General features: G+C 50.1%; 1 long non-coding RNA gene across 1 annotated transcript in view; it reads left to right on the plus strand.

Moving 5' to 3' along the window:
- Positions 1–10,277, plus strand: part of LOC147115202 (uncharacterized) — a 28,641-nt gene extending 18,364 nt beyond the window's left edge. The window contains exon 2 of the long non-coding RNA XR_015078933.1: positions 8,686–10,277. This is a non-coding gene — a long non-coding RNA (uncharacterized LOC147115202). The remainder of the gene's footprint in view (positions 1–8,685) is intronic.
- The last annotated feature ends 2,295 nt before the right edge of the window (positions 10,278–12,572 follow it).

The raw sequence follows: 12,572 nt of genomic DNA on the forward strand, positions 1-12,572 counted from the left end.
CACGGTGCATTGCTGCATCCGCCAGGTCACGAATGCCCTCTTCAGAAGGAGACGTCAGTACATTTCCTTCCCCATGACCCTGGACAAGCAGCAAGAGCGTGCAATGGGATTTGCAAGAATAGCGGGCTTCCCCATGGTCCAGGGTGCCATTGACTGCACGCATGTGGCTTTGCGGGTGCCTCTAGAGAATGCCGAGGATTACCGCGACTGGAAGGGGTACCACTCGCTGAACGTGCAGTTGGTGTGTGACCACAGGCAGCTCATGCTAGCTGTCAATGCCCACTTTCCAGGCAGCAGCCATGACGCCTTCATCCTGCGCCAGACTTCTGTGGCAGACATTTTTGAAGCCCCAGGCTCACCCAGGAGGCTGGCTTCTCGGGGACAAGGGCTATCCTTTGTGCACCTGTCTGATGACCCCGCTCCGTGCGCCCACCACCCCTGCTGAAGAACGATACAATGACAGCCATCAAGCGACCAGGAACATCATTGAGCACACAATCGGCGTGCTGAAGCAACAGTTCCGCTGTCTGGACCATTCCGGGGGAGCCCTACAGTACTCGCCTGAGCGAGTCTCCCATTTCATTGTAGTGTGCTGCATGCTGCACAACCTGGCTATCCTCAGGACTCAGCCACTGACAGCAGACATTGGAGGACCACCAGAGGAGCAGGAGGAGGAGGAGGAGGGGGAGCACCAAGATGGGAGGGAGGCACAAAGTGCAAGGGCCATCCGTCAGCGGCTTATTGCAAGTCGGTTCTAGGCCCCCTCTCAGGGAATGGCTTGTGCCATTGAAAGAACATGAATGGAGCCGCTCCGCAAACCCTGAGGCGGTCAAGGCAACAAATAGTTCAAAGTGCAAACATGCACAATCTGAATAAAGACAATTTTTTATTTAACAAACTCTGTGCCCTCCCCACATGACAAACAAATACAGAGAAACCCCCCAAAAAACAGTCAGACACATAACTGGCTCTCACAACCTGGAGACAATCAACAAAGCAGTTAAACAAAAATGACCATGATCCTCGGCCTTCGTAAAAAAAACCCACAACATCCTCGGCCTTCAGAAAAAAAAACACAACATCCTCGGCCTTCAGAGAAAAAAACACAACATCCTCGACCTTCAGAGAAAAAAACACAACATCCTCGGCCTTCAGAGAAAAAAACACAAAATTTTGCCACACCTCCTACTTTTTGGCCTGCGAGGGTGATCTGCCTCGCTTACGAGATTGGCCCCTTCCCGCCCTGCAGCTCCTCCGCAATGGGACCCCAGTGGCTGCAGCAAGGCTGGGGGAAGGCTGCTGAGGGTCAGATAGTGAGTTGGCAGATGCCCTTGGGGGACGGCCTGGACCAGCTCTGGGCCTGGAGGGCCCGGCTGCTGACTGCTCCAACTCTGCTTGGGCGGCAGTAGTCTGTCCTACGGGTGGTGGCAACTGCAGTGGAGGAGTGACAGTGTTGGCAGCAGGAATGCTGCCAACCTGACAGAGCACAGGCACTCCCTGGTCGGACGAGACACTGGCACTCACACGGGCCAGCACTGAAGCATACGCAGCAATCTGCTGAAGCACAGACTGCTGGGCTGCTGCAGCGCGGCGAGGACCCCGGTGATTCCTGGCCGATCCAGCGAGGGTGGCAGCAGTTAGTGCTCGTGTGGTCCTGATCTGTGTCTGCATCAGACCAGCCAGTGACTGCATGGCACGACTAAGCACTTGGCTGGAAGCCGCCTGTGATGCAGCGACGTCCTGCTGACTCCTGGCCCGTGCTGCCCCGAAGTCCTGCAGACTCCTTGCCTGTGCTGCCCCGAAGTCCTGCAGACTCCTGGCCTGTGCTGCCCCGAATTCCTGTACACTCCTTGCCAGTGACTCTATGGAGTCAGGCATCCTTGCCACTGCAGCCATGAGCTCAATGTGCCTGCGCTCAGCCTGGGCGCCCATTTCACCAAGGAGCTGCACCTCCTCTGCGCTCACTGTAGCAGGACTGGAGGCCACACTCACCCTCCGGGGAGAAGGCCGCCGAGCTTCCCTACCCCTCCCGTGTTGCTGCAGCCCGCTGGGCCCCGGAGCTTCACCCTCCTCAGGCCCTTCCCCCCTGCTCCCCTCCAGGGAAGACGCGTCCCCATCATGGCCATGGGCTGCCTCGGCTGAGGGTGGCACTGATGGTCTGGCTTCCTCTTCCTCCTCCTCGCCTTCCGATTCACTCACAGTGCCAGCTTGAGGGCCCACCTCCTCACCTGGCGAATCAGCATCTGATCTTGCCTGCACTGCCTCCCATGGTGGAATAGCCCTGACAGTGTCAAGCCCTGATCTTGCTTGCACTGCCTCCCATGGTGGAATAGCCCTGACAGTGTCAAGCCCGGATCTTGCCTGCACTGCCTCCCATGGTGGAGTAGCCCTGACAGTGTCAAGCCCTGATCTTGCCTGCACTGCCTCCCATGGTGGAATAGCCCTGACAGTGTCAAGCCCTGATCTTGCCTGCACTGCCTCCTATGGTGGAATAGCCCTGACAGTGTCAAGCCCTGATCTTGCCTGCACTGCCTCCTATGGTGGAATAGCCCTGACAGTGTCAAGCCCTGATCTTGCCTGCACTGCCTCCCATGGTGGAATAGCCCTGACAGTGTGTCAAGTGGTGAATGTGCATATGATTTTCATGAGAGTCCCATAGGTGTTGGATGAGGGCTGGGCATTGGGGCTTTCAGGACCCTTTGGCCATAAAGTGAGGTGCACATGCAGGGATGAAGAGGATACTGGAAAGGGTACTCACCCTGACAACCCGAGTGAGATCGTTGAACTTCTTCCTGCATTGCGTTGGTGTCCTAGGGACCATGCTGCTGTGCGCCACCTCCCTCCAAGCTTTTCTATATTCGCTGGGCAGCGGCCTCCTGCCACTGTCAGGAAAGAGGATAGGTCCCCTGCGCTCCACTGCGCCAACCAGAACCTTCAGGGCACCCTCACTGAAGCACTGCGCTCGCTCCCTGGCCTTCTCCATGGTCGTGGGCGTAACGATGTCGAAGCAGGTCTGTCCAGGCCTAGAATCAGGGCTCCAGTGTGCAGGGCGTGGCAGCAAACCAAATCGACCCTCCCCCTTTAAGAGCTGACCGACGCCAGCGTGTCTGCCTGCAATCGATAACTCGCCGCACCTGCGCTGCGCCCGCCCTCGGTGGTAGCGCCTTGACTCGCCGGCTTAGCGCCTTATGATAGTCGTGCACCGCCTGCTTTAGCACAGCAGCAACCTCTCGGGACGATGCAACTCAATTTCGGCGATGGTGGCGCTAAGTTGCGCCGGGCGCTAAATTTAGCGAACGCTTGGCTGTAACGCCCCAAACGTGGCGATACTGAATTTCTAGGCCACAGTAAATATGATTCCAACAAGGACACTTTGAGGATATGACTTCAATAGATGACACCAAGCAATTACATTGTGTTTGTATTGAACTTGGAGCAGCAAGGAGAGTCACAACGTCTGCTAAAAACCAGTAAAGCCAATAGCCCTGAAATTAGGATCGGGAGCTTGCCGCGCGTGCAAGCCCCCGATCTGCACTCACCCTGCGCGCCGACATCAGAAGCCCGGGCCTGCTTGCATTTCCTGTCACAGGCCCGGTTCCGATGTCGGCGCGATGTGCTTACCTGATCCAGCGGCGTAGTTAGTGCGATGTGCCGGCTGGGATCAGGTGAGCACTGTGCAGCCAATCAGGGGAGGGGAAACTCATTCATGAGTTTGACAGTAAGAGCTGTCAAACTCATGAAAAGTATGGGCCGCCAAAACACTACTTTAACTTTAAATAACATTTTAAAAAACATCCCACTGATTGTATTAACTATAAATAAGTTTTTTAAAATGTTTTAAACAATTAATCAATTTTTTGAAAAAAATAAATTTTTTAAAAATAGGGTCTAAAACTAAACTTACCATCCTGTAAATTCTTTTAAAATAACAAACCTGTGGGGAAAAAAATTCTACATTGTGCTAAAAGCCCACTTACCTGAAAAACTAAATACTTACGTCTTGTTTTTCCACGCGCGCAACTCTGAAAAAAAAAAGGAATTTTACTGCACACGCGCTGCCTGTGCAGTCGTGCGCGTTCTGCCTCTTAACCCCTTGGGTCAGAGGACAGGAAATGTCGGTTTTCAGCGCATGCGCTGTGCATGCTGAAAACCGGCAATTCCTCCAGCACACGCGTGAGTACCCCATCCGTACTCACGCGTTGTGCCCGGAATTACTGGGCCAATATTAAGAATTGAATGAAGAATCTTCGATAAGAATGGCATCAAACAGAAACCATTGCTGTCATTGTTTTTATGATAGTTTTTGGAACACCTAAAGGTAGAGAAATAATTATGCATGCAATAGTTGAACTGATAGTAAGATAGAAAGCATTCAAACAGAGGTATCAATAGAGACAATTAGCTGACACCAGCAGAGAACATCAAAGAAGAAACCACTGCCAAAAGAGTATAAAAATAGACCTTTTCAACAGAAAGGCAGAACTCGCTGAACGGGCAAAGCATTTCTCAACTCTTCAGAGGCATCTCTGTAAGTCTTTAACTATGAGTCTCGGGAAGTCAAAGAAATTGATTTTGGTGGATGTTCTGGAATTAGAAATAAGTAAGAAATAAGAAATGTAACGAAGTAAAGATTTGAGAATAAGAATCGCTGAGAAATAAGAAATGTAAGCTAATTGTATTTTGAATTGTTAATGTTGCGACTGATTCAACAGCTGTTAACTGAAAGTCGGCTCTTAAATAAAATGATATGGCCTAGAAATTGGGTTGAGGCGCCAAACTGGCGCCAAGTTCGCCTGAGCACAGGATTTAGCGCAGCGTTCGAGTCTTCAGCGATCGTCAGATATTCAATTTCATTGCCCCTAGAGGGAGACGGGGCGAGGCTCGAGGCGCTCCGCGTCCCTCTTAGGGCGCTGAAACTGAATATCGCAGCGCAACGTGCCGCAGCGTGCAGCACGCTGCGGTACTGCAGGCCTTCCTCTCATTGTTAAGGGGGAGGGGCCTGCAACAGCATGATCCCCGATCACGGATGCCAGCAAAAGAGCCCGGCACCGAGGAGAAGTGCCGGGCTCTCGGGAAACAGCCGGCAATGCTGCGGGGGGGGGGAGGTGGGGGGTCAGGAGGCCGGGGACGGAGGTGCTGGCAGGCGGCCGCCAAAAAAGGCGGCCGCCCCGCACCTCCACCTTAACTTGCGCCGCTGCCGGCACAGTAAGGCCCCGTGAACCGGGCGCGGGTAGTGAACGGCGCAACTGCGCCTCAACCCAATTTCTAGGCCATATAGTTTTATTTAAGAGCCGACTTTCAGTCGTGAGGTCATCGGTGGCGGCGCAGCGCAAAAGGCTAACGCAAAAGGCTAACGCCACCATTATCGCCCCAACTCAATATCGCGGGAGGCGCAGCCAGTGGCGCTACAGCCACTGCCTGCCTCTTTAGGCGCTAACAAGTGGCGCTACTCACCCAATTTCTCCCCCTATATTTTTAGAATTGTCTCAAAGAGTAATTCTGTATAAACTCGCGAACCCAAATTCTGTACACTCTTTTGTAAGGAGTTGCAGAATTCTGGGGGGGTATTCCGGACCCTCATAATATCCGGAAGGTTACAGTCTAGTTCAACTTATTAAAAGTAATATCTGGAGGACGGTAACATCTTCAGTCATTCCTTTCCTTTAGGAAGAGATAGCCTGAACCTTTAGACCCATTTAAGCATCTTATGGAATTCAGCTATCTCTAACTTAAGTTGAAGGTGAATGTCTGGGGAATACGTCTGATCTGGTATAGCCCAAAAGGGCTAGGACTTGTAATTATCCCTTCACCTCCATGGCAAGAACACCCTTCCTCAGATAAGGCGACCAAAACTGCACACAATACTCAAGGTGTGGTCTCACCAAGGCCCTGTACAACTGCAGCAAGACATCCTTGCTCCTGTACTCGAATCCTCTCGCTATGAAGGCCAACATACCATTTGCTTTCTTAACCGCCTGCTGCACCTGCATGCTTACCTTCAGCGACCGGTGCACAAGGACACCCAGGTCTCGTTGCACTTCCCCTTCTCCCAATCTATTGCCGTTCAGATAATAATCTGCCTTCCTGTTTTTGCCTCCTTTGTTATTCTTGGTTGCAGGTGACATTTGAATTGTACTGTACAAAGTGGTGAGAATAGGTTTTACTTTGGGACTTTTGAACACAGTGCATGATTTAGAGGCACAAGAGATGTTCATCAGGAGCCTACAATGGCAGATGCAATGATACCCTCGCCATTAGGTCCACGCCTGTTACTACCTCGAGACCTGTATTTATAGTTACCTTCAGACCTTACCTGGACATGCCAGAGCAAACCTGTGTTCACCACCTCCACGACATGAGACAGGCAGTCACAGAGCTGTACCATCTGCTGGAGGATAACCTGCAGACACCGGCTGCAACAGGGACGGCTGTACCCACAGAAGAGAAGGTTACCACAGTGTGAGGCTTTCATGTCATCGCACCCTTCCAATAAAGAAAATAAGAAAGACTTGCATTTCTGTGTCACCTTTCGTGTCAGCTGTGGCTCAGTGGGTATCACTCTCGCCTCGGAGTCAGAAGGTTGTGGGTTCAAGTCCCACTCCAGAGACTTGAGCACATAAAGCTAGGCTGACACTCCAGTGCAGTGCTGAGGGAGTCTTTCGGATGAGATGCTAAACCGAGGCCCCGTCTGCTCTTTCAGGTGGATGTAAAAGATCCCATGGCACTATTTCGAAGAACAGCAGTGGGAGTTATCCCTGGTTTCCTAGCCAATATTTATCCTTCAACCAACATAACAAAACAGATTATCTGATCATTATCACATTGCTGTTTGTGGGAGCTTGCTGTGCACAAATTGGCTGCTGCATTTCCCACATTACAACAGTGACTCTACTTCATTGGCTGTAAAGCGCTTTGAGATGTCCGGTGGTCATGAAAGGTGCTATATAAATGCAAGTCTTTATTTTTAAGCAAGTGACATAATAATATTCCACTCAATGTTCACTTCCATTGAGTTCAGTGCAATTGAAAACCGGGTGGTTTCTATAGCGGGTGGCCAATCCACAGCACCAGTTTTACACTGAGCCGCAATTTAAAATCTACCTCAATGTTTGTCTTCAAACCCCAGAAAGCCGCAGCACAAGTCTCCAAGGGGGGAGAGGTGGGAGTTACTGAAAAAAAAAATGTCATTTATATCACATGATCCCTCCTTGGGCTTCCCCCTGGCCTCCCACAGACCATCTGGTCCACGTAGGTCCCTGCGCAAGCCCAAAGCCTGCTTGGGCAACCAAACATCTGTGAGAGATGTGAAACAGAAGTTTATTACCACTTCCTGCTACCTCATTTGAATACTTACACTGGACCTCCACTTACCACAGGCGTAGGCCCAGTCCTGCCCATCTGGAGATGCCCAGGAAATCCCAGGGCTGTGTGGCCTGGGGGCAAGCACCTTGAGGTCATGGTTCTCCTCCCCTCCTTCCTCTTCACTGTGCCTGGGAACTGAGCATTCCCCAGGCCCATGGAAGTAAGAAATGCTCTCCTAATTTAGTCAACCTTCCCTGCCACCACAACTTGCCCTTTAATAGCTGCTGCCTCGCTGGATTTTGTGCTCCCAAGGCAACTGTGCTTTAGGCCAAGCTTTCTGGGCGAGCTTTTCCTAGGCCTGTGGCCTATTCAAATGAGGATGAAGTGACATCCATCGGAAAGTTCAGCACAGCTCGTCATCTGAGCTGGCTGTGCAGGAAAGCCTGGACGGTGACCAGCTCAATCCCATTTTTGCTGCTATTAATAGAAGTTGGGCTTCTAATGTTCAATCCTTTTTTAAACATAAGTACGCATAATAAGCAATAAGAATTGGAATTAAAGTGCTAGTCCGGCACATTGCTAAACCACACAGACCAGTGTGGCTCATTGCCTGAATTGTGCTGAGTTTGCCCAGCTCAGCTTGGACAGCTGTGAGGCACTATAATAGGTCTCGGCATCCCAGATTAGCGAGCGGGGGGAAAAATTGACCAGGGATTCTATTCCCTATCACTTCCCAGTGTCCGCACCCCTCTTCCCTGTGAACATCAGCTGAGGGCTGAATCAAATTCGACTGCATGAGTTGCTTTTATATAGGCAAGAAAGAGAAAGGAACCCGTGTAACCGTATTAAAACCTACCAGAGAGCAACCAGTGAACTATTCCAGCATGAGTCACACTGCCTTCAAGAAAAGAAGGGAGAGAAGAGGAGAAATTGGGAGGGGTCTTGGGAGGGATAAGATTTTGAACATCAGCTGTTAGGTACATAAAAATTCAAAGACCCATCTGCCGTTCCATTCAAAATTTCTATTTCAAACATGAACAAATTTAATCAGCCAAAAAGACCGAGTATTTTTAAAAAATCATTCATGGGATGTGGCCGTTGCTGGCAAGGCCAGCATTTATTGCCCATCCCTAATATTTGACATTAAACACGATGCTCTAAATCCACATACAATTAGGCATTGTACAGGGTGCCTGAGAATTCATTTTTGCTTCTAAAAGTAAATAAACATAGAGCACCATCAATAATAGCCATCTCGCCCTTTTATGTGATAGTGCTATTATTGTATTAAGCTCTAAGCCAGGATAAGTTGCCATCTGATCTCACTTACTGTGATGCAGAGTGAGTACTATTAATTTATGCTTGTGCTATATTTATTTTCAGAGGCACCATGCAGTGCAAGATTTCCCTGCAGTGGCCCTTTGACTTCAACTGGCATCTGTACAGGATCCAATTATGGCTTAAAAAATCCATCCATGTAAAAACGAAACTCCTGAACGTCCATTTCATTACTAAACAAGGACCTTCTGTCACCCGCAACACGTGCCAAAAGAAAAACTGCCCAAGGCCACGCGAGGCAATGTCAACAAGTACACCGGCTCTGAGAAAGTCTCTTCCAATTCATGGCACCTCCATTCCAAGAAATTGTTACTGTTTAACTCAAGTGTAAACACCGTACAGTTTAGGGTGACAACATGATATGAGAAGTTGAAAGCCACTTCTTTTCAAAGGTATTAATGTCTTGCGTCACAGCATGATGTTGAAAAAAAAGTGGGCTTTCGGTGTTAACTCTTTGAAGACTGAAGGACAGTTTTCCTTTACTTGCTATTTTTTTCGAAGCATGTTAGACATTTTAACACAAGATGCCATTGTAACCCCTTTTTTGAAGATACCAGTGAGGTTACTGAGGCCAATTGGGCAGGACACAAACAAGGCTGAAAAAAGTGAACGAGAAGACAAGGTAAATTAGGAAGCCATGATTAGGCGACACCATTATTGGGTTTTAAAAGATAATAAATAGCAACAAAAATAACTTACATTTATACAGCACCTTTAATGTAGTAAAACGTTCTAAAACACTTCACAAAGGAGCGTTAACAAAAATTTGACACCAAGCCACATAAGGAGATATTAGGGGGATGACCAAAAGCTTGGTCAAAGAGGTAGGTTTTAAGGAGCACCTTAAAGGAGGAAAGAGAGGTAGAGAGGTTTAAGCAGGGAATTCCAGAGCTTAGAGCCTAGGCAGCTGAAGGCACGGCCGCCAATGGTGGAGCGATTAAAATCAGGGATGCACAAGCGGCCAGAATTGGAGGAGCGCAGAGTTGTGAGAGGGTTGCAGGGCTGGAGGAGGTTTCAGAGGTAGGGAGGGGCGAGGCCACGGAGGGATTTGAAAAGAAAGATGATCAAAGGAAAGAAAGCTGAGGGAGGTAAGGAGCTCAACAGTTTTGAGCTGCTGGGAAAGAACGAGTTAGAGTAGTGAGTCAGGGTTATGGTTTCAACAACAACAACTTGCATTTATATAGCACCTTTAACATAGTAAAACCTCCTGAAGCGTTTCACAGGAGCGTAATCAGACAAAAATGGACACCAAGCCATAAAAGGAGACATTAAGACAGGTGGTGATGCAGAAAGGAGGGAGAACATATGTGATGGTGTGGCGGAGCCACTGAATGACTCTGGGTAACTGTATATAATTCCCTTTAACGATGTTCTAACACCAGCCTAAGCCTGTACCATGGTGTTAGACATTACTTTGTTTTGTATATAGTGTTTTGTATGTACGGGGCGTGGCCCCTTTAAGGGCGTGGGAAAACGCAGGTAAACGCGATGACGTCACGTCGCAAACCACGTGACTGCCCAAAGAGTCCTCGTGGAATCTCCATCTTGTTAAGACCTGTTTTCGTGGTTCTCCTGTATCGATCTCAACAAACTGTTTGAACTCATTTAGTCTTACATTAAAGACCTGTTTGATTGATCTCCTGAGTCGACCTCGGTTATTAGTTAGGAATTCGTCAATTCCTACAATGGCATATTTGGAGCTTAGAAGGAAGAAGAAAGGAAAGCTCAGAGATAGAGTTAGGAGACGAGATGTGAGAGATGGATCACCTATTAGACATTAAGCATTACATTGCACTAGGTGTCAGCTGTGGCTCAGTTGACAGCGCTCTCACCTTTGGGTCAGGAGGTTGTCTTTCAAACCATTCTCCAGAGACGTGAGCACAAAATCTAGGCTGACACTCCAGTGCAGTGCTGAGGGGGTGCTGCACTGTCGGAGGTGCTGTCTTTCGGATGAGATGTTAAACCGAGGCCCCGTCTGCTCTCTCAGGTGGCTGTAAAAGATCCCATGGCACTATTGCGAAGAAGAGCAGGGGAGTTCTCCCCGGTGTCCCGGCCAATATTGATCCCTCAATCCATACTGCTAAAAACAGATTATCTGGTCATTATCACTTTGCTGTTTGTGGGAGCTTGCTGTGCAAATTGGCTGCTGTGTTTCCTATATTACAACAGTGGTTACACTTCAAAAGTACATCATTGGCTGTAAAGCGCTTTGAGACGTCCTGAGGCCGCAAAAGGCGTTATATAAATACAAGTCTTTCTTTCTTACCCTACCCAGAATGCATCAGAGGTGTTCGAAAAGCCACTTTCCCCTGATAGGGGAGCAGTTTCAGAAGGGCTTGAAATCTCATGTTGCTGAGGGGGAGAAAAAAAGCTATTGGCATGAAAGAGGAAACCACGGGGTAGATTTCTCCTCGGAACGGTGTTGAGGCGGCTACTGGGCAGAGCGGTAGTCCAGCTACCCACTTACGAGGCCTGGTTTTCAAGGCCAGGCCTTAGTTCCATGGCATTGGCAAGCTGCCTAGTCATTGGGAGTGATGACAGGCAGCCCGCCCAATTGGGCGGCGGAATTTCTGCCACAGACCTCCAGTCATTAAAGGGTGAATGCGTCTCTTAAAGAGAGGCGTGCACTCACCCTGACAAAAGTGCTTGCTGCGGACTTGACGTGATTTCTGAATAATTGGTATTGGTTCAGTGGGCCTGAGAAGTGTAAGTTCTGCTGTTTCTCCACCAGCAGTTGCAGGGCGTCGAGGGCAGGAGCTCCACATTTCAGGGACGTCGCGATGGAGGTGTTGATGGGGCAGGTACGGGACAGGAAGCATGCCCTCTTCCCAAAGGATGGCACCAAGATTCCAAAGCACACCAATTGCTGTCCTGGAGGGAGGTTGCTGAAGTGGTGTGCAAAGGGAGTGAGGTAGCAGTGGATGAACAGGGTGACTCACACAACACCTGTGAGCAGGAGCAGGAGACAGTGGAAGGGAAAGTCCAAGGCATGATAGGCCAGAGGACAAGCCCGTCCCCTCGCTCTGCTGTAAATCGAGAGGTAGACCAAGCCTGGGTCCTCGCTCTCCTAAAGAGGATCGAGAGGCAGACCAAGCCTGGGTCCTCGCTCTCCTATAGAGGATCGAGAGACAGACCACACCTGGGTCCTCACTCTCCTATAGAGGATCGAGAGACAGACCAAGCCTGGGTCCTCGCTCTCCTATAGAAGATCGAGAGGTAGACCAAGCCTGGGTCCTCGCTCTCCTATAGAGGTTCGAGAGACAGACCAAGCCTGGGTCCTCGCTCTCCTATAGAGGATCGAGAGACAGACCAAGCCTGGGTCCTCGCTCTCCTATAGAGGATCGAGAGGTAGACCAAGCCTGGGTCCTCGCTCTCCTATAGAGGATCGAGAGGTAGACCAAGCCCGGGTCCTCGCTCTCCTATAGAGGATCGAGAGACAGACCAAGCCTGGGTCCTCGTCCTATAGAGGATCGAGAGGCAGACCAAGCCTGGGTCCTCGCTCTGCTATAGAGGATCGAGAGACAGACCAAGCCTGGGTCCTCGCTCTCCTATAGAGGATTGAGAGGTAGACCAAGCCTGGGTCCTCGCTCTCCTATAGAGGTTCGAGAGACAGACCAAGCCTGGGTCCTCGCTCTCCTATAGAGGATAGAGAGGTAGACCAAGCCTGGCTCGCTCTCCTATAGAGGATCGAGAGACAGACCAAGCCTGGGTCCTCGCTCTCCTATAGAGGATCGAGGGACAGACCAAGCCTGGGTCCTTGCTCTCCTATAGAGAATCGAGAGACAGACCAAGCCTGGGTCCTCGCTCTCCTGTAGAGGATCGAGGGACAGACCAAGCCTGGGTCCTCGCTCTCCTATAGAGAATCGAGAGACAGACCATTGAGCCTGAGTCCTTGCTCTCCTATAGAGGATCGAGAGGTAGACCAAGCCTGG

This window comes from Somniosus microcephalus, chromosome 7, assembly GCF_052327205.1.
Source record: "Somniosus microcephalus isolate GS21.2 chromosome 7, FLI_Smic_1.0, whole genome shotgun sequence".
NCBI classification, from domain to species: domain Eukaryota; kingdom Metazoa; phylum Chordata; class Chondrichthyes; order Squaliformes; family Somniosidae; genus Somniosus; species Somniosus microcephalus.